Below are 21,494 nucleotides of genomic sequence, written 5' to 3'. Positions count from 1 at the left end.
CACCTGTAAGCCTCCCTCAGGTACTGGAAGGTGCTGTGACGTCTCCACACAACATTCTCTTCTCCAGGTTAAACAGTCCCAGCTTTCTCAGCCTGCCATCTTCATGGCCCAACTTGCCCCAGCAGTTCCATGTCCCTCTTATGTTGGGAACACCAGAACTGTATGCAGCATTCAAGATGTGTTGTCACAAGAGCAGAGGGGCAGAGTCACCTCCTTTGACTTTCTGGCCGTGCTCCTTTTGATGCAGCTCAGGATTTTGATCGCTTTTTTGGGCTGTGAGGCCATACTGCCAGCTCACATTGAGATTTCCATCAACCATCACCCCCAAGTCTTTCTTCACAGGGCTGCTCTCAATCACTTCTCTGCCTAATCGGTGGGGGTGCCTGGGATAGGGATTGCTGTGACCCTCCTGTAGAATCTTGCCCTTCACTTTGTTGAACCTCATGAGGTTTGTACAGCCTCACCTCTAAGGTCTGTCCAGGTCTCTCTCTATGGCATCCCTTCCTGCCAGTGTGCTGACCACACCACACAGCTTGGTGTCACCAGCAGATCCATGCTGTCCACAAAGATGTTGGACAGTTCAGCATCAATTAATTGTATTTGAAGGCAGATTTGATTTATGTGTGATATAATCTGTGATCATCATCTGTGATGATCCTGCTGGAGTAGTTTATGTAGAAAAGTACCTGGTAATGTGATTTCACCCTAGTGGGGAAATTCATATTAACAAAATAAGGTATTTGCAACTCTGAGGAGTTTCACAGCCAACTGGTCTCAGTTGTTTGCTAACACTGTAGACATATTAGCACAATAAACCTGTTCTCATGCAGCTTACCATCATAGCTAGAGAAAATTGAATAAATAGAGTCCCTTGCAGTATATTCAGGAAGCACAGATCAAAGTCATACAGAATGATTAAGGATTTAAAATAATTTATTCTTTAGCTGTATTCAAGATTTTTAATAAAAACAGGGTCTTCAGTTAAAGTGTAATCAGATTTCATTGCTTGAAGCAAGCTGCCCCCAAAGCATATCCCACTCAGGGAAATGCTATAACTTGCTAAGTTAATGTATGGTGGGGAAACCAATGCTTTCAGTTTAATACTTGTATTCCCTCTACCAGATCTTGTTTCTCCTGGGGTGCAAGGATATATAAGAAACAGAGAACAAGTCTTCCCAGTCTTGGAAATTACTTTTCTTGTTCAGGTGAGGGAGAGAAGATGATGTTTGCCCTTTCCTTTCCTTTTCCTTTCCTTTTCCTTTCCTTTTCCTTTCCTTTTCCTTTCCTTTTCCTTTCCTTTTCCCTTCCTTCCTTCCTTCCTTCCTTCCTTCCTTCCTTCCTTCCTTCCTTCCTTCCTTCCTTCCTTCCTTCCTTCCTTCCTTCCTTCCTTCCTTCCTTCCTTCCTTCCTTCCTTCCTTCCTTCCTTCCTTCCTTCCTTCCTTCCTTCCTTCCTTCCTTCCTTCCTTCCTTCCTCCCTCCCTCCCTCCCTCCCTCCCTCCCTCCCTCCCTCCCTCCCTCCCTCCCTCCCAATTAGGATTTCTTTCTGTAAGCTTCTATAAACACTCCAAGTTGTGCTGCATGTCTTTAGGTTAATGAGAGCCCTTACCTTAGATGCCATTCTGATATCTTCTATGATGTTGGAGTCAATCCCTCTTTACTTGAAGAAGTAAGATTGTATATAAAATAAATATATTACAAAACTTACTTCCCTTAGTAAACAAAACTTGGTGGAAGGGTACTTTGTAGACAGCTGTAATATTTGCTGGTGGACAGAAGGTTTAAATGTACTTTTTTCTTGTTATATTTAAGTGACCTATAAAGAGAATGGTTTTGCTCTGTTTAGCCCATAATCCAACAAACTGTTGTAATACTGCTGCCATCAATACTACAGGAACAGGTTCAGCTCAAACTAATCAATTGAGATGATTTCTGTTCATCACATTATGTTTCATCTTGGGTTTTGTTTCACTGATGCAAGCAGGATCGAGCAATTTGCCACCTCCTTTCTGAGCAGAGCCCCACCAAAAAGGCTGTTGAAATCGGAGAGATTAATTAATTTCTTAAGAAACCAAGACTCTTTCTTCCAGTTCTGTAATGCTCTAAATTTTGTATTGAAATATATACAAATTCCTGTTCGAGTAGGACTAAACTACTTCCATGAAATTCAAATTCAGTCACTGTTACCATGGGCTAAATTAAATGGAATTAAATGGGTAGCTCTCATCTTGTGTGAGTGCTGATCCCCTTTGTTTTCATATATGCTGATAGCAGCAGGTAAATTAGTTTCTTTGCAAGGCAGATTATTTGCTCTGCTGTCTTATAACATTCATTGTTCCTGATTCCAGCTCATATTTCTGTCCAGTGAACAACTCTACAAATATGTGAGGGCAGGCTGTCCTAACCAGACAAGTAAAATTTCCTGGTAAAGGGCAGTGCTGGCAGATGATAGTTTGCACCAACTGGAAATCCTAGCTAAAGTCACTAGCGTTGGAAGAAACTTCAACGGATTCAAGGGTTGCAGACATGCTCTGATACAGACCACATTAGTCTCTTCATAATAAATTATGTATGAGAACAGTCAAGTCATTAATGTTTCCTAATGGCTAGTGATTTAGGAGTTTTTCAAATGCAGCAGATATTTGTATGCTGCCGTCATTCAGGGGAGGAGAGGTTAGCATTGCTCATCCCACAGGGAAATTAGCTGTTACCCAGTTAACCACTTCAAAGCATCGATGCCTACAGATCTGATTATCAAATTAGATTAAATGCCTTCCATTTAGCTCTGTAGAATTTATGAATTCAGATTATTTAAAAACAACAAGTAAGCTTCACAAAACTTAGGGTAGGGGCAGAGGCAAAAATGTGCAATCCTTTAGGCACAATATAAATATAATCTACCCTACTATGTTCAGGAGTGAGTCCTGGATGAAGGTATAAATCTGCACAAGCTATCAGTGTTCATAAAGTTGACTCCGAGTTTGCTTCATCAAAGCTCTGAGAAGAATGTGCCCATCATTTCTGCACAGTGCTGTTCAGGAGGCTGTAGGGAGCAATGCAGAAATTGGCTTCACCTGCATAAAGGTGGTGTGTTAGGAATTACAGTGACTCAAATACAAGTATGGAATTATGTTGGCAGCAGGAACAGTCTGGCAGGATTCTTATCTTCCAGGCAGGATATGTGTGTGCATAGTGCACTGCCCAAGCAGAGGGGTGCGTGGGACAAAAGTTGGTTGTTTGTTCCCCCACTTCCTGTCACAACAGACTTTCATCAAAAGTAGAACTGTAAATTAGCCCCACTGAGTTCAGAACTTCAATCCAAGGACTGGAATTCCTTTTAAACTTGAATTGCTAACTTAATTGGAAATGTTTAATTTGGCTTTCTCCAGCTATTTACCACTGTGATGCCCAAATGGTGCACCCTACAAATTATGGTGATTTTTAATAAATAGATGATTTTTAATAATTGTTTACTTTGTGGGCTGTTTTTTTCTTTGAAACAGCTGAACAATACTCAGGGAAGAATTCAGTCCAACTACTTTGCAGGATTGAAGCTAACTAGGAAAGGAGCTGTTTTTGCTGTTTGCAGAGCTAAAATGTTGCCTTCTTGAAGACCACTCATCTCTTTTCAAACAAAAACCTGCAGTGAGAGCAGCATGCGGGAATTTCTAACAACTTTGTGAATCAGGATCTGACCACTGAAGTAAAACTTCTTGAGGCACAAAAGGAAGTGGAAATTATGTTCTGATTGGTGCATAAAGTAATAATAGCAGGAAAGGAAATAAACCTCTTCACTCCAGGTCTGTCTTGCACATGGTTGCTCAGCTGTTGCAGTTTCACAACCATCTACCCCAAACCATCTGCAGACATCTGTCCTGTGCCTATGTGTAATGAAACCTAAGAGTTCTTAACTTCTGCTGTGACATTAATGTGGCAGCAAAATACTTTTTCAAGATATGTGTAGTTCTTCTGTTACAGCTACTACTCTAGACTGTCAGTATGAAAGCACAACTTGTGAGACATGAGCTCTGTGTCTATTGTGTAAATAAATGATGTGATTTTCATAGCAGTGATAACACAAATAGTTTGTGCTCATATTTATCTAGGCAGGAGATGTAATGTGGAAAAGTGGCTCCTTAAAAAAAAACCCAGAAATACTTCTGTGTGTTCTGTTCTCAAACCTTATAAGATTTTAGTTAAGAACAAAACTTACCTCCAAACATTTTACTAATGAGCATAGAATGAATTAATCACTTCTCTCATCATGTCAAGTTTTTCAAATGTTGGACACTTACTAAAATTTGATAATGAGGACACCCTATCATTGTTAAAGCCTATCATTTATTTTTTAAATTAAAATTTTTGACCAATTCAAGCTAATTATAAGATTATTAAGCAGTGACAGCATTTGTAATGAACACAGTGTCTTCCCAGTACCTATCTCATTTAGCAGTTTACGAGTAATACCAAGTGGTCAAACTCTTAATTAACTCTGACATCTGGGAGCCCCATTAGTGAACTTCCCATGCTTGGTGCATTACAAACAGGACCAGAGACCCCACACCATCCCTTCTTCAGCCTGTCGGATTTCTCATCTGACAGGCTGCTGAGGAAGGCATGGAGATAAACAGCAGAGAGGAAAGGGTGAATGTGCCCATGGTGGGCTTGAGCTGGCCCTGTGGGAGCTAGAACCAGCTCAGGAGGCTGGTCTGAAGACACCTGTAGTCCTGCCTGGTGATACTTGGGTTTATGTAAAAAGTGATAAACTGAGCCAAGGGGATCCAAGCATAGATGCCAAGGTATAAATGGATCCTGCACAGAGCTGTGTCTCTGCTCTCACAACAGCTTTTGCCTGTCTGCACAAAGCTTTGCTGTAGCAGATGAACTTACCAAATCTGCCTGTCTGTGAGGCAAGTGGAAAACACAGCTCTTTTTTTTTTTTTTTTTTTTTTTTTTTTTAGCAAGCTGAATAAGATCTTTAGTTGCTCTGTAAGCCATTAGACAAGCTTTTAGCTGATGTTTTTGATGTCCTGAAGTTGTAATGATTTCCTACAGTTTATTATTTATGTAATGTTTTTGTACTTCACAGAAGGGTATTTAAAGAATTTGCTGTAAATGCTTTGTTTTATACAGCAGTTTATGTTTTATATGAGGTGACCTTATTGGTGCAGCCAGAGGAGTATATATGGAAAATATTCCAAATCTGTCCTTCTTTATGAAAAGACGAACAGCAACTACCTTACAAACTCATATATTATAACCATGCATGCTCTCAAGAAAAACTATTTTCTTTCGAAATTTTAAAACTGCAGGACCTATATAATTTTTTTTTTCTCTGTGTGTAATAATAACTCAGTGGTATAATATTTTGAATTTACTGAACTACTTCTTCAGAGGGCAAATGCTTTTCAGTGATTCTGTAGAGAATATAAGCAGCTTCCCAACTGAACACTGAATGTTACATTTTTAAATAAAATAAATTTGAAAAAAAAAAAAAGGATATTGATAGGAAAAGTAGTGTTACACTTATTTGAGCTAATATTCTGTGATTATGCTAGTTAGAGCTCATTGAATTAACAGGGGGATATCAAGCTTTTCCACTCTGGTCACTAACCCAGAACTAATTTGGGCTGGTGGCGCTGGGTAGGATCCGTGCCTCTGAAACAAACTGGTGATGTGGGAATGGTTTTTATTGTTCAAGCGTATCATAAAAGACTATAGCAATTAATACTGATGGGCTGCTGTAGTAGCAGCTGTGGCACCAACACTGAAAGGTGGAGAAACACAAAGTAAGCATTAGTCTCTCACCCATGAAGTGGGCTCTCCAGAGCTGTGTTTAACCTAATTGGTAGGAAGGCACTAAGAATGTGCTTGGACTGCAGCAGGGCAGTCTGTCATGTTAATTTAGCAGGGTCTCCAGTCTGCAGTTCTCCAGTCTAGTATATCATCATTGCCTTTATATTCTCCTGCAAGTCATGGAGAACAGGTACCAAACTGGCTGTGTGGGACACAAGGAAGCATTTTGCTGACTTCTGCCAGCAAAACCTACAGCTCAATCTGAAGGCTGCCTAACCTGTGCTTGTACCTTGGAGGGCTATCAGACACAATGATACCAGCCCGAACTTGGACCATTTAAGCACCTTGAAAACAGGCCAAAAGTCAACACAATATGCCTTTTTATTTCCTTTTTCTAAATATCCATTTACTGTATGGTTAAAGACAAGGTAGCTATGAGTTTATGACTGTATGGTATGTTAATTTCGAAGACATGCATCATTTAGAATGTGCATAGGGATTCAGGGACAAACTGCTTCCACTTTCAAACTGATTATCTGAAGGGAAAGGTTGCTGAGGACTTTTTTTTTGTGAATCATCCTGCTTGGATGAAGCTGGAACAAGACCCATCCAGGGTTGTACAGAGCATGGTGCTGGTGACTGCCTCAAAGCCCTTAGAGCAGTCACTTCTAAAGGATGGGGCATATGCATGTTCCCTAGATAAATGCGTCTTCTCAGCACCCACCATATTTTGTTGTAGTTTCATTCTGCCTTCAGGGCACACAGCTGGGCCTTCAGGGTTCAGATATATATTTAAATGACTACAAGATCTGCAGATGTGACAGATTGGAAGTTTATGTGACACAAAATGAGTAGAAATGAGGTGAGGAGGGATCTGCAATTTCTATGCATACAAAATGAGATGAATAACGGAAGGATGATTTAAAATACAAGAAAACGTTACTTTTGTATGCCTTTGCAGAGACCACAAAGATTCTAAGCTCCTGTGAAAGTGCACAGAACTCTGCCACACTGTCTGAAAATATTTTTAACCTTTAAAAATAGCACACAAACATCTCAGGGTGTTGTTTGGTGGGGGGTGTTTTTGGTTGGTTGGTTTGATTTGTTGGTTTTCTTGGTGAGGTGTTTTTTTTGGGGGGGGGGTTGTTTGTTTTGGTTTGTTTTTTTCTGGTTGGTTGGGGGTTTTTGGGTTTGTTTGTTTGTTTGGGGTTTGTTTTGTTTTGTTTCGGGTTTTTTGTGAGTGATTCCTTCCTAGATATTTCAGTCCTACTTTTCTCTTTTAGTTTTATGTTCCAAATGAGATCATTCCTGTTAGCCTATGGAGTTCATGTAGGACAGGCAATTGCAGTAGTGAACTGTGGAAACAACTTGCGTGGTGACTGCTTCTTCCTGGAATAGCATTTTAAAGGGCACAATGTGCTCAGCAAAGCTTACTTCTTGACATATGATGTGGATAACTTTCTCAGACATAGGTCAGGCACAAATCCTGCTATTTGACATGGCACAACCCCCAAATAGCTTTAAAGTCACGTCCGCAAATACAATGGAATAATTTGCTAACCAAAATTGCTAAGGACATCTATCAACTAGATTGAATTAATCAGATCATTGCCAGAGTAGCAGAGAATATAATTGTTCCTTGATGAGAGTTCTGGGCCTCCAGTTACACAACCAAAATGGCACTTTTCCACAATGATGTCTTCAGATGGCTTTTGCACGCCTACATCCCTAGCACTGCCTGGTTTCACTCATTTCTTAGCAGGGCTGTATGAATTGTGTGTCAAGCACAGATTTGGCAGTTCCAGTATGTTTTCGGGAGAGTTTATAAATACAGTGTTGTGCCTAAAATACAGTGTTGTGACAGAGCTTTTCTTTTGCTAAGTAAGTTTGTTTTACCATGTTAATCATTCAATTTTATATGAGATGTTAACTGTATAATAATTCTGAGGAAGCAATCATACTACTGTGTATTTTAAATGAATCTATGCCTTAGGTTTCTAGAAATATAGTAAATAACTTGTCATTACCTTTTGTCTTTCAATATCTGTATACAATAGTAGAACTTTATAAATTTAGTTACCGGTAATAATTATATGGGTTTAGACTATCATAGTTGTACTATTTAGAAATAGGTGCTGGTGGTGTTAAGTTTTGACAGACGAAAACATATTAGAGAAAAATCAGAAAAAAACCTGAATTCATTTGAGTGGTTTTTAGTTTTGTGGTTTTTTTGTTGTTGGAATTTGTTTTTTGGTTTTTGGGGTTTTTTGGTTTTGTTTTGTTTTTTTAGGTTGTGTGGGTCATTTTATTGTTCATTGATATGTCTGCTCTTGCATTCATAGACTAGGTTGGTTTTGAGCATTCAGAGGACTGGTTTTACCTGTTAAAGTAAGTGTAGGATTTTCTTTAGGAAATAATATTTGCAAAAGTAACAGGCTCTGAAAGAAGAAGGAAAAAACAAACAAACAAACTTGACCCCAAAAAAATCCATGCAGCCTGTTTGGTCTCTCTGGGAAAGTGGTTGTTTGAGGATTTGTCTCCAATAGCCTGCTTTTACCTCCCAGGGAACTGGGAGGGGGAGAAGAGCGACCTGTGACAATTGGGTAAGGGAAGGTTTGCATGTGACCTATGATGCAAAGGCATGAGAGCAGCACTGAGTGGAGCTTCTTAGGTTGCAGCAGGATCTGCTTGCCATCCATGCCAAGGACAGCCTGGCTCTCTCCGAACTATTTTGCATCTCTTCATTTTACTTTTCAGTGCTCTCATATCTGGAAGACTGTATCAGTTTGAACAGAGATACACTTGACTGTCTCTGACCTAGCTGAAAGAGGGCTGACTAAACCATGCATGTTGAGAAAATTGGTGCAAGGCAAAGATTCTGGGAGGCCTAGTAGAGCAAAGAAAATCCCATTGGATTTAACACACCCTGCAGAGCCACGTGTATGCCCATGTTACTCAGTTCAGGGTGTGCTTGTGAGCTGCCTAGGTTGTGCAGGATTGTTGCCCTGAGTAACTCAAGAGGTTGAGTTGCCCACAGACTCTGGAAGCAACAAAAGCAGCGTTGCCCTTGAGTTAATGAACTGTGCTGGCTCATCTGTGAATTTTTTTCAGGCAATTTCAGATACAGTGGAAGCTAATGGATATGTTGACTTCTATTCTCCCTGGATAAATGGAGAACGAATTAAAGTTGTTGGGTTTTTTGTTTGTTTGGGTCGGTTTGTTTGTTTGTTTTTGGTTGTTTTTCAAATAAGATAGATGGGGATATTAAAAGTATCGCCTTACTTAGGTTTTATCATGTGCAGGATTGCCCTAGGCAGTAGCTTCCATTGTCTCGTTATCTCAGTCCACTGAAGTATTCAGCTGTGGCTTTTCTGTACCCTGAATGAGGGTTGTTAGCACACCCATTCAGTTTATGAACTGCCATTGCCTAAAGACAAGATCTAATGTTGTCTAGAGATCAAAGCCTTGATGGATGACAGTCACTGACACCATCTCTTGTTAAGATTTCTTGATGTCTATGTGGTCCATCCAGACCAGCAGGTTCAGGATCTTTCCAGTTAACCTGTGTGATCCTGCCTCTGTGTCTCCCCTGGGCTGGGGAGGGAGCTGAACTGATTCCTGAGCAATACAGGGTTTGTAGCTCCTTTTGACTGTCATCTGGGACTTTGCCTACAATGTAAGTGTCACTCATTCAGGCTCTGTCCTCTCCCTGGTATCAGGATGCTTTGAAGTCAAGCCCTGTTTCCATGCTTCAGATGAATTGGTGTTCATGCATAGAATTCATTGAGAGATTCAGCATTGCTTCTTTGAAGTATTTCATACATAAAATAAAATAAATAAAATAAAATAAAATAAAATAAAATAAAATAAAATAAAATAAAATAAAATGCTTCCTATTTATATAGTTAAAGTGCATGGAGTAAAAATTATTGCAGCAACATTGAGGGCTTTCCATTTATGTAAATTTCATGGAATGACTGTAGTACCATTGCCTGGATAACCCAGATGCCAAGACTAGGTGAGTGCAACACTAGTATTGTGATATCTATTACCACAAAAATTTTGGCTTGAATTGAATACTATTCCTTAATAAGAAGAGTTTCTTATTACTTATTTAAGGATGGAAGAGTTGTGTGTGATCTTTTCTGTTCTTACCGTGTTTTCTAGATGGTTGCAAAAGGTTAATTACAAAGAAGCCTTCATTTCTACAGTGTAATCAAAACTTACCATAGCCTTCCTGAGCTTAGGCATATAGCTTGTAATATTAGTAGGTGTGGTGGAGGTGTCATAAGGAATGTGGAAGAAAATCCCCAATTTTTGAGAGAGACATAAACAAAATTAATGACAGGAGGAGCAAAGGAAAAAAGGTGGAAGAGATGAATAGGAAAATGAAGACCTTATACTCCAGGGGTCCAGAATGCCTCAGATAAACTGAAGCTACATAAGTTACTGTTAGAACGGGTTTATATATATATGCCTTACATTTTTTGGCGTTCTTAACCAAATAAGAACATAACTGGGTTTTCCTTTTCGGCGTGCAAATACACAATGTAATGTTTTAAAAGTCCTATCTGTAAGGTCAAAATTATAAAGACAGTTCCTTAATTAAATATGAAGATTTTACCAGAATTTACATGAATCCAGGATGCATCTGAAGGTGTTGAGGAGCTGGCCAGTTGTAAGACGTCTCTGTCTCTTTGAAAGGTCATGCAGATCAGGAAGATTCCTGGGGAGTGGAAATAAAGAAATGCACACCCATCTTTAGAAGAGAGGATCTAGACCAGTCAGGCTCCCCTCAGTGGGAGTAGAAGCCTCATGCAAACCCACAAATGCTAAGGCATGACTGGGTACACCCAGCATTGGGTACGAAGGGCAAACAGTGTCTGAGAAACTGAATGCATCCTCTGGCAAGGTGACAGCATCACCGAATGAAGGGACAGCATGTTTTGAACGGACAGTGCATGTTTTGGAGTGACTTCCAGAGGCAACTCCTAATCTAAATTAGACTAGAGAAGACTCTCTAGAGATAGCTGGGAGTTTTTTTGAGAATAAAATGCTAAGTTAGCAAACAGGAATCAAATCGTCCAGCTCATTCAAGGCAGTGGGAGCTGTGCAAACGGGATACATGCAGTATGTAAGTGTTGGCCAGTGAGTCCCCCGACATTTCTTACGTACTAATTTAGGCTGAGTCTGAAGTGTACAAGATATAATTTGAGCACTAAATCTTTGGGATTCTTCCTACCTAATCAAATAAAAATCAGAAAATCAGAAATACATGGAAAAGTATATTTTAGTCTATTTATAATGCAGGTAGTCTAGACAGATGGTGTTTAAAAAGGGGTTTTTTACTGCTTTTTGTTTTTTTTCTTAACTGAAGAAAAACTTTCCCCCTATAAACAAGGGAAACAGGATAGCACCTGTGAAATTCATGCAACTGATACCACAATGTCTGTAAATGGTATTGGAGTGCAAGTAGGAAACATTTTGCCATTCAACACAGGGCTAAATATGAGTGTAGACTGCTAACTGGGTATGCAGTCTTGTTTGGGGGTGGGGGGTGGGGGGGAAAGCAGATTTGTATTTCTTTTATGGACTTTTAAATTTTAAAATATGCCAGAAATGTTGTATTACTTTCTGGGATCAATTTTGCCATTAATCAGGTGAGAGATGCAAGCACTATACATTATCAGAGCCTTCAGACCAGATTTAGGGGGATTTTAGGCCCACAGACACCATGTTAGGCCTCTGTAGAGGAGAATATTTTCTGATCTCTTCAAAGCTTCAGGTTGAAATCCTGAACCCAATAAAATAGATAGAAAATTTTGTTGATTTCAGGAAAATAGGATTTCAACTTTAGAGTTTCATCTTGTGCCTATCAAAGTGAATGAGTAATGCCATTGATTAGGGTGAGATCAAGAATGAGATGCAAACCCTCTGTAGTCACTAATAGTAAAATATAGATTATATCCTTTTAGGACCTTTTAGGATCTTTTTCATGTGAACTTCAAAGAAATAATGATAAATATCTAGATAAATAACCTTGGTAACATCTGAAGAGAACAGTTTTCTGCCCTCACGAAAGTCTATGGCAGATAACACAGATTTATTACTAAGCAGAATGTGTATTTTGGGGGGCTGTTTGTTGGATTCTTTTGTTGTTTTTTTCCTTTTTTCTTTTTTTTTTTTTTAATGAGGCAGCAGATGTTTACTAAAGACTAATTATAAGAAATTTGTCAGCATTTGTGGATTTGTTTCTTTCATGATTCAGGAGATAAGCCTGCTTTGTTCTTTCTCTTTTCCTCTCCGTCTTTAATGAAGTGTTTCTTAATAACTACTGATTGAAATCTTCTGAACCCATATTTGATGGCAGTCGATTTGGGACAGAGAGCCCTTCTTACTGAATCTGTTTCTGTCATGATGCATCTTGCAAACAGGCTGGCCAAAAACATATGTTAGATCCAAAGTGTATCTTTGCACATGGATGCACCCGTGTGTGCCAGGTCATGTGGGTGTGCCCCACACTCTGAGGGTCCAGCCTTGCAGAAGAGTGGCTATAATAATTTGCCAGATTGCTCCTCGAGGATGTTTTGTAAATCAAACCACTTAATAATGAAAAAATAACAAAGGAACAAAACGTATCAGAAAGCAAATAATAAACCAAGCAGAGGCGCCTGAGAAAACCTCAGACACCTTGCTACCACATCTTGAAAAGCCAAAAGCTTGGAGTCCCTTTGTTCTCTCTCTTTGGTACCTAATTGCTTAGGTGGGCTTTTTGGCCCTTGGCCCAATGAATGTACCAGGAGTCTTTGAGTAACATTTCCAGGATCCAATCTGCACTTCTGGGCTGGCTCTGAGCCAATTGCAAAGAGAAATCCATAGAACTTTCCAGCTAACTTCGTAACATGTCAAAAGGTAAAGTGAAACTCTTTCCCTATTTGGAAGCACCTGCTAGATGTGTGGGGATTGCATTGCTACAAGATCAGACCAGGATGAAGGGCAGTGCCTCACACACTGGAGGCTCTTCATGCTGAGCCCTGGGTCACCCCGGGGGTCTCCTGTGTCTTCAGGGGTCTGAAAGTCCCTGCTCCAGAAGCCAAGACTCTGATGACCTGATACCTTCTCTTAAGGTGCAGAAAGGTCTTTATATGACCATACCAGTGCTTGGAATTCACTCACTGTATTTGCTATGATGCTGGAACAATGCATTTCTGCAAGGAGAAATGAACATAGAATTTGCAGGGAAAACACAAGAGAAGGACTGGGTCTCGTTTACCTGTCCAGTTCATGTGTCTGGGTTTGCTTACAGCTAGTGTGACTGACCCTTAGATGGTCAGAGAAAAAAAACTTATTTCATATGGAAAAGAGGCCTCTAGCCATTATTTCATGAGCTGTACTGTACTAGTACTTGGATTTGGAGTGTTTACTTGTTATAGGTCTTATTTTTTTATTATTCCGAATAAGTCTGGTTGTCTGACAGAAATTTAGTTCAATTAAGCAACTGAACTTTCAATATGTTCCTTCTGCTGATCACCTTGAAATTTTTAATACAACCAACAGAGAGTACATACCTGTGGCAATGCATTTAGAGGAATGCACAAAAAGTTTTCCTCCATATTCTGTGCTGGAAGACCTGATGCCCTGTCAGTGCAGGGAGAACAGAGGGATTTCCCCCCTGAGGTTGCTGTTTGGATGAAAGGTGAGAGGCATCTGCCTTGTGCTTTGTACTTCAAGCCAAACCTGTTCCCCTAAAACACCTGGAAATCAGCAGCAAAGGACCTGATGTGGGGCTGCCCCTGCTGCCTCCCAGATGGTGGGAGCAGCTTCTTGGCTAGAAAGTGTTTCTGTTGATTATTTTACATCAATCAGGCCTTTCATATAAAAAAAGGCAGAAAACAGGGGAAATTGCTTCTTTTTAATCATTGAACTTTGTTTTCCTGATGGTTTAGTACTAGTAGAGAACTGGCTTAATGCAGATTTCAGTATTTTCATTGGCTGCAGCAACAACATAAAACTCTATTTTTCTTCCTCCACAATGCAAGACTGATTTTCAGCGTAAATGAAATTAAGTTGGAAATTTTATTAATAGTAAACAAGTTATTGTGTAGGACTGATCTTGTCTACCTTCTCAGACTCCATAGAGTAGATAATTTTATAGGAAGTCATCTGTAGATATAGATGGCAATCAGGCAGAGTCCCAGAAGATAGCATATATATCTTCTCAATTCCTCAAATAATGTAGACATATTGCAAAAGACTACCTCAAAATTTCTTTAAAACTTCTTCTGCCTTACTGCTACCTCTAGATGTTGGGCAGATTGCTTTTCTTCAGCAGCTCCAGCCAGAGATCTTGTGTCCCATTCCTCACCTCACATGTGTACTGAAATACCCATATTTTCAATCACGACTGTCTCCCTTTGGGGACCTAGTGGTGGGGCAGCTCCAGGAGATGTGGGTGGGGATCCTCACAGCCTTGCTAGTGGCTCTGCACAGAAGCAACCCCTCCAGTCAGTCACTATTTCTTGCAGTGAGTATTCCCCATTTGAGCCTTTGCCTCCTCATAGGTACAACCTGAAATGTCAGCTGACAGGTGTCAGTGCTGTAGCTCTCCTGACGCATAAGGCACTTGGAGCGGAATAACACAGGCAGGGATTCTGCTTATAGGGTGCTGGTTGCCATCCACTGTAGCTGTTCCCTGTTATGAGACATGAATAGTGGCCAATTTCTGCCCATGTAGATGACACCAGCTATTTTTACAATGAGTTCCTACATTATGGTTTTGTATTTGTTAATAACTGATGTTCATTTAATTTAGATTAGGCTGTTTTAATTTCTCACTTGTCCTAAATTGGTGTAGCAACAGCAGTAGTACTGACATGCACTGTGGTTAAACCCTGAAGGCAAATGAATGCTGAATAAGAATGTGATTTTCCTTTCACATTTCTGGGGTTTGAACTCTCCCTCATAGCATGCTTCTTTCTCTTATGTCATGCCCGGTTATTCCTGATGCTGCTTCCTGATTTCAAATCACCTGTCTGTGATTTTAAGTATACTGCTTTGCTGTACTTCATCAGAGTCATTGTTATTTTAGGAGAATCATGTTACTCCACATTAGTAATTTAGAATGTATTGGAGAGACATATGTTTATGTGTATGCATTTATATTTTAAACCCTTATCTTCAAAATTCATGCAGAAAAAAATGCCCTGAAAAATAGCGTTTTGGGGTTTTGGGAAAGTCATCAGAAAAAGTTTCCCCATTTTTCACTCTGGAAATAAACAGATACATGAAGGCAAAGTAACTTAGCAGAAAAAAGGATGTGGATCATCATATGAAGTGCCTTCAGGTAACATAGGTTCTGATCAAAAATGGAACGAACACTTGAGGATTCAGTTAGATTCTTTGCAAAGAGACCTCAGCAAATCAGAGGACTGGGCAATTACCAACCATATGAAGTTCGACCAGCGAGAGTGCTGAATTCTGCACCTGGGATGGGGCAACCATGGATGTATGGACAGACAGAATGAGATGCTGGAGAGCACTGCCGTGGAAAGGGCCCAAGGGTCCTGGTCAACAGAAAGTTGACCATGAGTCAGCAGTGCCCTGGCAGCCAGAAGGGCCTGCCTTGGGGGACATCAGGCCCAGCACGGCCAGCCAGGCAAGGGAGGAGATTGTTCTGCTCTGCTCTGCACTGGGCAGCCTCACCTCGAGTGCTGGGGGCAGTTCTGGGTGCCACAATATGAACGATTACAGAGTGTCCAAGGGAGGGCAACAAAGATGGTGAAGGACCTTGAGGGGAAGCTCTATGAGGAGCAACTGAGATCAATTGGTCTGTTCAGCCTGGAGAAGAGGAGACTGAGGAAAGACCTCATCACAGTCTCTGACTTACTCATGAAGGGAAGAGGAGGAGCAGGTACCAATATTTGACTCTCATGACTAGTGACAGGACTCATGGAAATGGCACGGTGCTGAGCCAGGGCAGGCTGAGGTTGGATATCAGGAAAAGATTCTTCACCCAGAGGGTGGCTGGGCACTGGAACAGCTCCCCTGGGAAGTAGCCATAGCACCAAGACAGAGTTCAAGAAGTGTTTGGACAATGCTGTGACCACGTGTTTGCATATGCCATGACTCCTGGGGCTGTCCTGTGCAGGACTAGGAGTTGGACACTATGATCCTTGTGGATCTCTTCCAACTCAGGATATTGTATGATTCTATGATTTCATTATCATATATAATTCTTCCAAATTTCTGCATGTCTATGTCTTTTCTGACCTCTACTCTTTGCTTCTGGTATAAGCTGGTAAATCCTAGTTAGCAATGAGTGTGTTCTGATGTTGTCTGCTTGCCTCCAGAAGGCAATGCAAGTCTGTGCAGAATCAAGGCACATGCATGTGGCAAAAATTAGTTCAGATCAGCTGTGCAAGAATCTGAGAATAATTCGATCCAAATTTGGTCAGTATACAAGTAAGTCACTCTGCAAGTAGTATTCACATACACCTGTGTTTTAGTGAGCAAGGCACAGGTCAGAACTAGAGCATTCATGATGTGACATCATTCCTTGCTCATCCTCCCTGAGAGCTTCTTCATTTCAGGTACCTTGTACCCATCCCCTCCAATGTGTATCCCAGTGCCTAAGCTGGTGGCTGGTCCCTTCCCTATGTCCAGGAGAAAGGGCTGGCTGGAGGGTGGCTCATCAGGAGGCACCAAGTGCTTCAGTGTCAGCTCTTCATGCCTTGCCTGCAGCTGCTGGGCCCCCACTGGCCGTGCAGCCATGGTTAAAAGGAAACTGCTGGACTGAAAGTGCTCATGGCTCACAGATATGATATGCTACATCATGCTGGACTCAGAGGGATGACCTTCTTTCTAAAGGAAAAAAGAAACAGAACAACACAATATTTTGTGGTAGTTTTACACTGTAGGATGCAAAGATTTCTATTTTTTTAAAGATAATTTGATTTATTTTAACTTAAAAAGGAGAACTGCGTGAGAAACTTCAGAGATTTGCATGTCATTTATCATTCATTGTAAGTGGGCAGGAGAGCTGCACATTTCTCTTCTGTAAAATTGCAAGGTAGTGGCTGTCTTTAAAATCAAGGGCCTTTTTAGCTGACAGGAGATAATGTTATATGTCTCATTAAAAAGTCAAACTGTGCTTTATGGCTATTTTCAAATATTACAGTCGATTTTAGTGTTCTACAAAATGTGCCTGAACATACTTTATCCTTAAAAATTTGGGAAATCATTCAATATGGGCTTGCAAAAGCAGATTGCAGCTTGGCCTGCTGAAGAATCAGCTGACAACAATTTTAATGGTCTGTTAATTAAGATCAAGCAACACTGTGATGGATTTATTTTTGTAAAGTTTTTTGATTGCTAAAGAAAACAGGACATCAACTGTCCTGATAACTCAATTCTCATTTTCTTTTTATTTTTCATTCGGCTCCACATTTGTTGCACTTCAAAGATACACAATGTTTTCTTTACCAATAACTGTGTACATGTAGAAGAAAATTTATTTTTATGTTGCTTCTCATGGAAAGGAACACTAACTTTGCTGTTAATTGAAATTGCTTATGAATTCCAAAATGTATATTCCTTCATGTGATTTTAAAAATTGATGTGAAAGTTCTAATTCCTAGAAATAAAAAAACCCAGTAATTTAAGTTAATTTTAATTTTAAATTTCTCTTGTCAAAAAAAGCTTTTTGATTTTTCTTTGAAATGTTAGTGTTAGGTGAATGTTAGTTAGTTAGGCGAATGTCTCACTAACTTCAAAAGGGATAATAGAAAGTCAGATCTGTTATTCTAGTTGCAGATCTGTGTATGAATATCCTGAACCTTACGTGAAAATGTTCTGGTGAATTTATATGGGTTGCCTGATTAAATAAAATATGGAACTTTGACCTTGCTGTGAAAATGAAAATCTATTTTCTGTTTAGTAGCTCTCAGAAGCTTTCAAAACTGTGGAAAAGGAATCATGGCTGATTGATGAACTTGTGTTTGATTCACTTACGTGTCTGATGCAGGAAGGTGTGGGCAGGACATGTACTGCCTGTGGCTAGAGCAACCAGAGCTATTGCATGATGCTTGTGGAAATTACTCAGCTGTAAGGAGAGGGAATGAATGTAACACATTCTTTTTGTGTGCATAATTTGCCATCTTTCCTCATTCATGTCAGTGTGATGGTGCAGACCATGATATTCCTCTGGCTTTAGATTTAGCTTAAGCTTCACCCCATGGCCCATATACTTGGAGCTGACTGCAGACTGATGTATTGGGATATTAAAACTCCACTGACTGTAGAAGCTTTCCTAAAACATGAACTCCACCAAAGTTATTGCATTTTTTGTAAATTTACTTTCATTGCAGAGGATGACTTTTACGGTTTCAGTTCCATAGGCACCTATATTTGGGGAGAACAGGCTCCTTTGAACAGAGCATGCAAACAGGAAATATATGTTTGTAAAGGACTTTATTTCTTAGTTTTTCAAACTTGTTACTTCCTATATGTATCAAACACAAAAACAAGATGACAAGAATGAAATTAAGGATATCAAAACATGAATGGAGTATGTACCTGGAAAAGAAGTCCATTTAAATGTGCTAGATTGATAAGATGTGATATAATTGTGAATCAGTACTTTCAAACCCCAAAACATAAGATGTTTGTTGGAACACAGAGCAGAGTTGCAAAGCAAGATTATTCCCTCCTTTTTCTCATACTTATTTTTATTTTGACTTTGCTGGATATACCCTGCCTTTTTAGATTGTGCTTTGTCTGAGATCAACCACATCTATATACATTAATGTGCCACAATTTAGTATGAACTTTGGAAATACACATCAAAAAACCCAAAGTTCCTATAAATCCCTCATTCAACCAACCAGTCTCTTGTTCAGGCCCTGTGGTCTGAAGATCTGTTAGAGATCTCTTTTCAAGTACCTTGAGCCCATTTGGTGAATCTTGCAGTAAAGGAAACATTTTCTTGTTTTCAAGCCCACTTTATATGTGATTCCCTGTTTTGTATGTGATTCATCACCAATACCAAGATCAGCCTCTTGTCCTCTACAAAACGCCCACCTTTCCCTCAAAGAAACTACATGCTTCTGGCAGCAATATTTGCTCCTGTGAGTAGTAATGAAGCCATCCAAAGAAAACCATACTCTGTATTTTTCCATCAGCCTCCAAACAAAGATTGAAGCGAGGGGACAAAAAGCAATAAGAGGAGCCCTTTGTCAGAGGTCCCTGGCCCCAGCCTTGCCAAGTATGTATGTCCAGTGCACAGCATCTGTCCCAGCTCAAACCTAGGCTTCCTAGAGATGGCTTTGAGATAGTCCTAACTGAGGAAACTTTCATTTGTGCAGCATACAGTGAAAAACTATCTCAGCCAAAACTGACTCAAGGTGAAAAGTTTAGGCCATTTCATATTTTTCCCAAGAACCCTCCTACACATGAAGGTTTTTGAGCCCTGAGGGAGCACAAGTTTGTGGGTCACTACATGGGAGTGACTTAAGCCACTCCAATGCCAATGGTTTATCCCAAGGTGCCAGTGAGTATCCAATGCAGAGTACTGTAGAGGATCAGTCGTCCTTAGGTCTTAGTGACCCCCTTATGCCTGTTAGGACTTTCTTCCAGCACTTTTGAGTGCACCCAAGCTTATGCATTGTGTGAATGCCTGAATCTGGGCTTGTGGGTGAAGATGTAGACATGAAAGAGGTCAGAATGGCAAAGCTGGGGATAACTTGGAGACAAAAAATTAGCAAAAGACAGTTTACAAAGATAGACAAAATGTGGACGGATACTGTTAAATTACATAATGTCATTGAGGTAGTTTTGTTCGTGTAGTTGGTTTTGTTTTGGCTTCTTTGATTGAAGAATGCTGGAGGAACAGAAAGGATCAGAGCAGTAGCTACTGTGCTTTAGGCTGTTCCCAGATTATGGCTGGCATTTTAGGGACATTCTCAACTGGCATACTTCAGACTAGCAATGTGGTTACTCTGGACTGGAGCTTTGATGAACCAGCTGTAAACAGCAGAGATTCAACTGACTGTAGATGTGATTTAGAGCTGAACCCTATTTTTGCAGTGTCTAACCACACTTAATTTCTATAAAAGTAATAATGATAACTGTAAGTTGATTTGGGACAACACTGAAATCTTTCGGGAACAATTCAGGTATTTCAGAGTTTTATATAGAAATTTTATCTGCTTTGTAAACCTGTGTGGTTATGAATTAAAAAAAATAAAGAAAGAAAAAGTAAGAAGCAGAAATACTTATTTTCAGAATGCAATATACTACAAAAGATTAACAAAACAGTTTAGTGCTCAAAATATTTTATTATTATAATTTGGAACAATCTGCTATAGGGGAAAAAGATTAAAATATAAATATATATGAATGTACAATGTCACCATAAATTACTGTAATTCTCAGTTATAAGTAATGGCTGAAATGTGAAAGAAGATCTTGGCAAAATATTGAGGAATTATTTTAGTTTTTTATTACAAGCAGCAAGGCAAGTAACATGTTTTCTCCCAAATTTTTTCCTTCCTTTGCCACAAGGAAATTCTTATTTTGTTCCCGAAACAAATTTTATGTACTTCATATGTTTCATTATTTAGTTCCATTCCAGCATGTGCATTTGCCTTTAAAATTCTTTTGATGTCCAGTACTTTGCATTTACTGGACATTTGCAGTCTAGGCTAGTCTGTGACAGATTAATCTTAGTCTTTGAATCACAAACCCATAGAATAATTTAGGTTGCAGGGGACCTTTAAAGGTCCAACTCCCTTCATCCTGGGCAGCAGGTTGAAGTGTGAGCTTGGTGCTGTCTATTAGAAAGAACTGTTAGCAATGGCAGAATTATCAAATGTGAAACCTTAGCTGTATGGGAGTATTAGCTTGAAACTCTTTTCCTCAATAAAACAGCGAGAGCAAGAAAAATAATTATATACTTTCAGACAGGTCCAATGTTCTAACATAAAGTTTCAACTAGAATTGTCTTTTTCTCATTCCATTCCATGCCAAGGTAGTACATTTTCAAAGAAGAATTATTCAATTTACCTTCAAAGGATTAAAATATATCTTAAGGTTTATTGAAATACTTTTTTTTAAGAAAAACTTTAGCAATCTACTGAATCACCAAGAATGAGGATGTCAGTTTTGTAAATATGAATTAAGGATTGCATTGCTACTAGAAACTTCACAAATAGTCGCAAAGATATTATCTCCTCATAAAATGTAGTTTTATCTTAGTACATAACTAGAAAAGTTGTCTTTGTGGCTTTGAATTCCCCACTTCTACAAAGATTCATTGCAAGTCACTATTCTTATGGTTTGCGTTTTACAACCCTAGGACATTTGGATTTGATCAGAATGTCAACAGTGCCACATTCTGCACAGAAGGAAGACTGGAGTTGAGCTTTAATATTGTAGGCTTGGCCAGTTAATGAAAAAGATGCATTTACTGGAACATACACTTGAGATTCTCTTGAAAGGAAGCCCAGATCTAAAATTTCCAAGACAAGTTGTAATATTTCCATCCAGAAGACCAAACCTACCATCTGTGAAGCTGAAATGCAGATTTGCAATACACAGACCTAGATCATGTACAAAATCTGCATATTGGCAAAAGTCTGATGAGTGGAATCTGGAGTTGAGTCTGATAGCAAACTAGTGCTCACCTTAGTGCTGAGCAGTTCCTC

General features: G+C 39.6%; 1 protein-coding gene across 4 annotated transcripts in view; it reads left to right on the top strand.

Annotated features, from left to right (window-relative positions):
- OXR1 (oxidation resistance 1) overlaps nt 1-21,494 on the top strand; it is a 261,917-nt gene that overhangs the window by 143,891 nt on the left and 96,532 nt on the right. The window lies entirely within an intron of this gene.

The sequence above is a fragment of the Chamaea fasciata genome, unplaced genomic scaffold, assembly GCF_029207755.1.
Source record: "Chamaea fasciata isolate MVZ Bird 193981 ecotype frontalis unplaced genomic scaffold, bChaFas1.0.hap1 SCAF_1, whole genome shotgun sequence".
Taxonomy (NCBI): Eukaryota; Metazoa; Chordata; class Aves; order Passeriformes; family Sylviidae; genus Chamaea; species Chamaea fasciata.
This window is presented reverse-complemented; position numbering and strand designations above follow the sequence as displayed.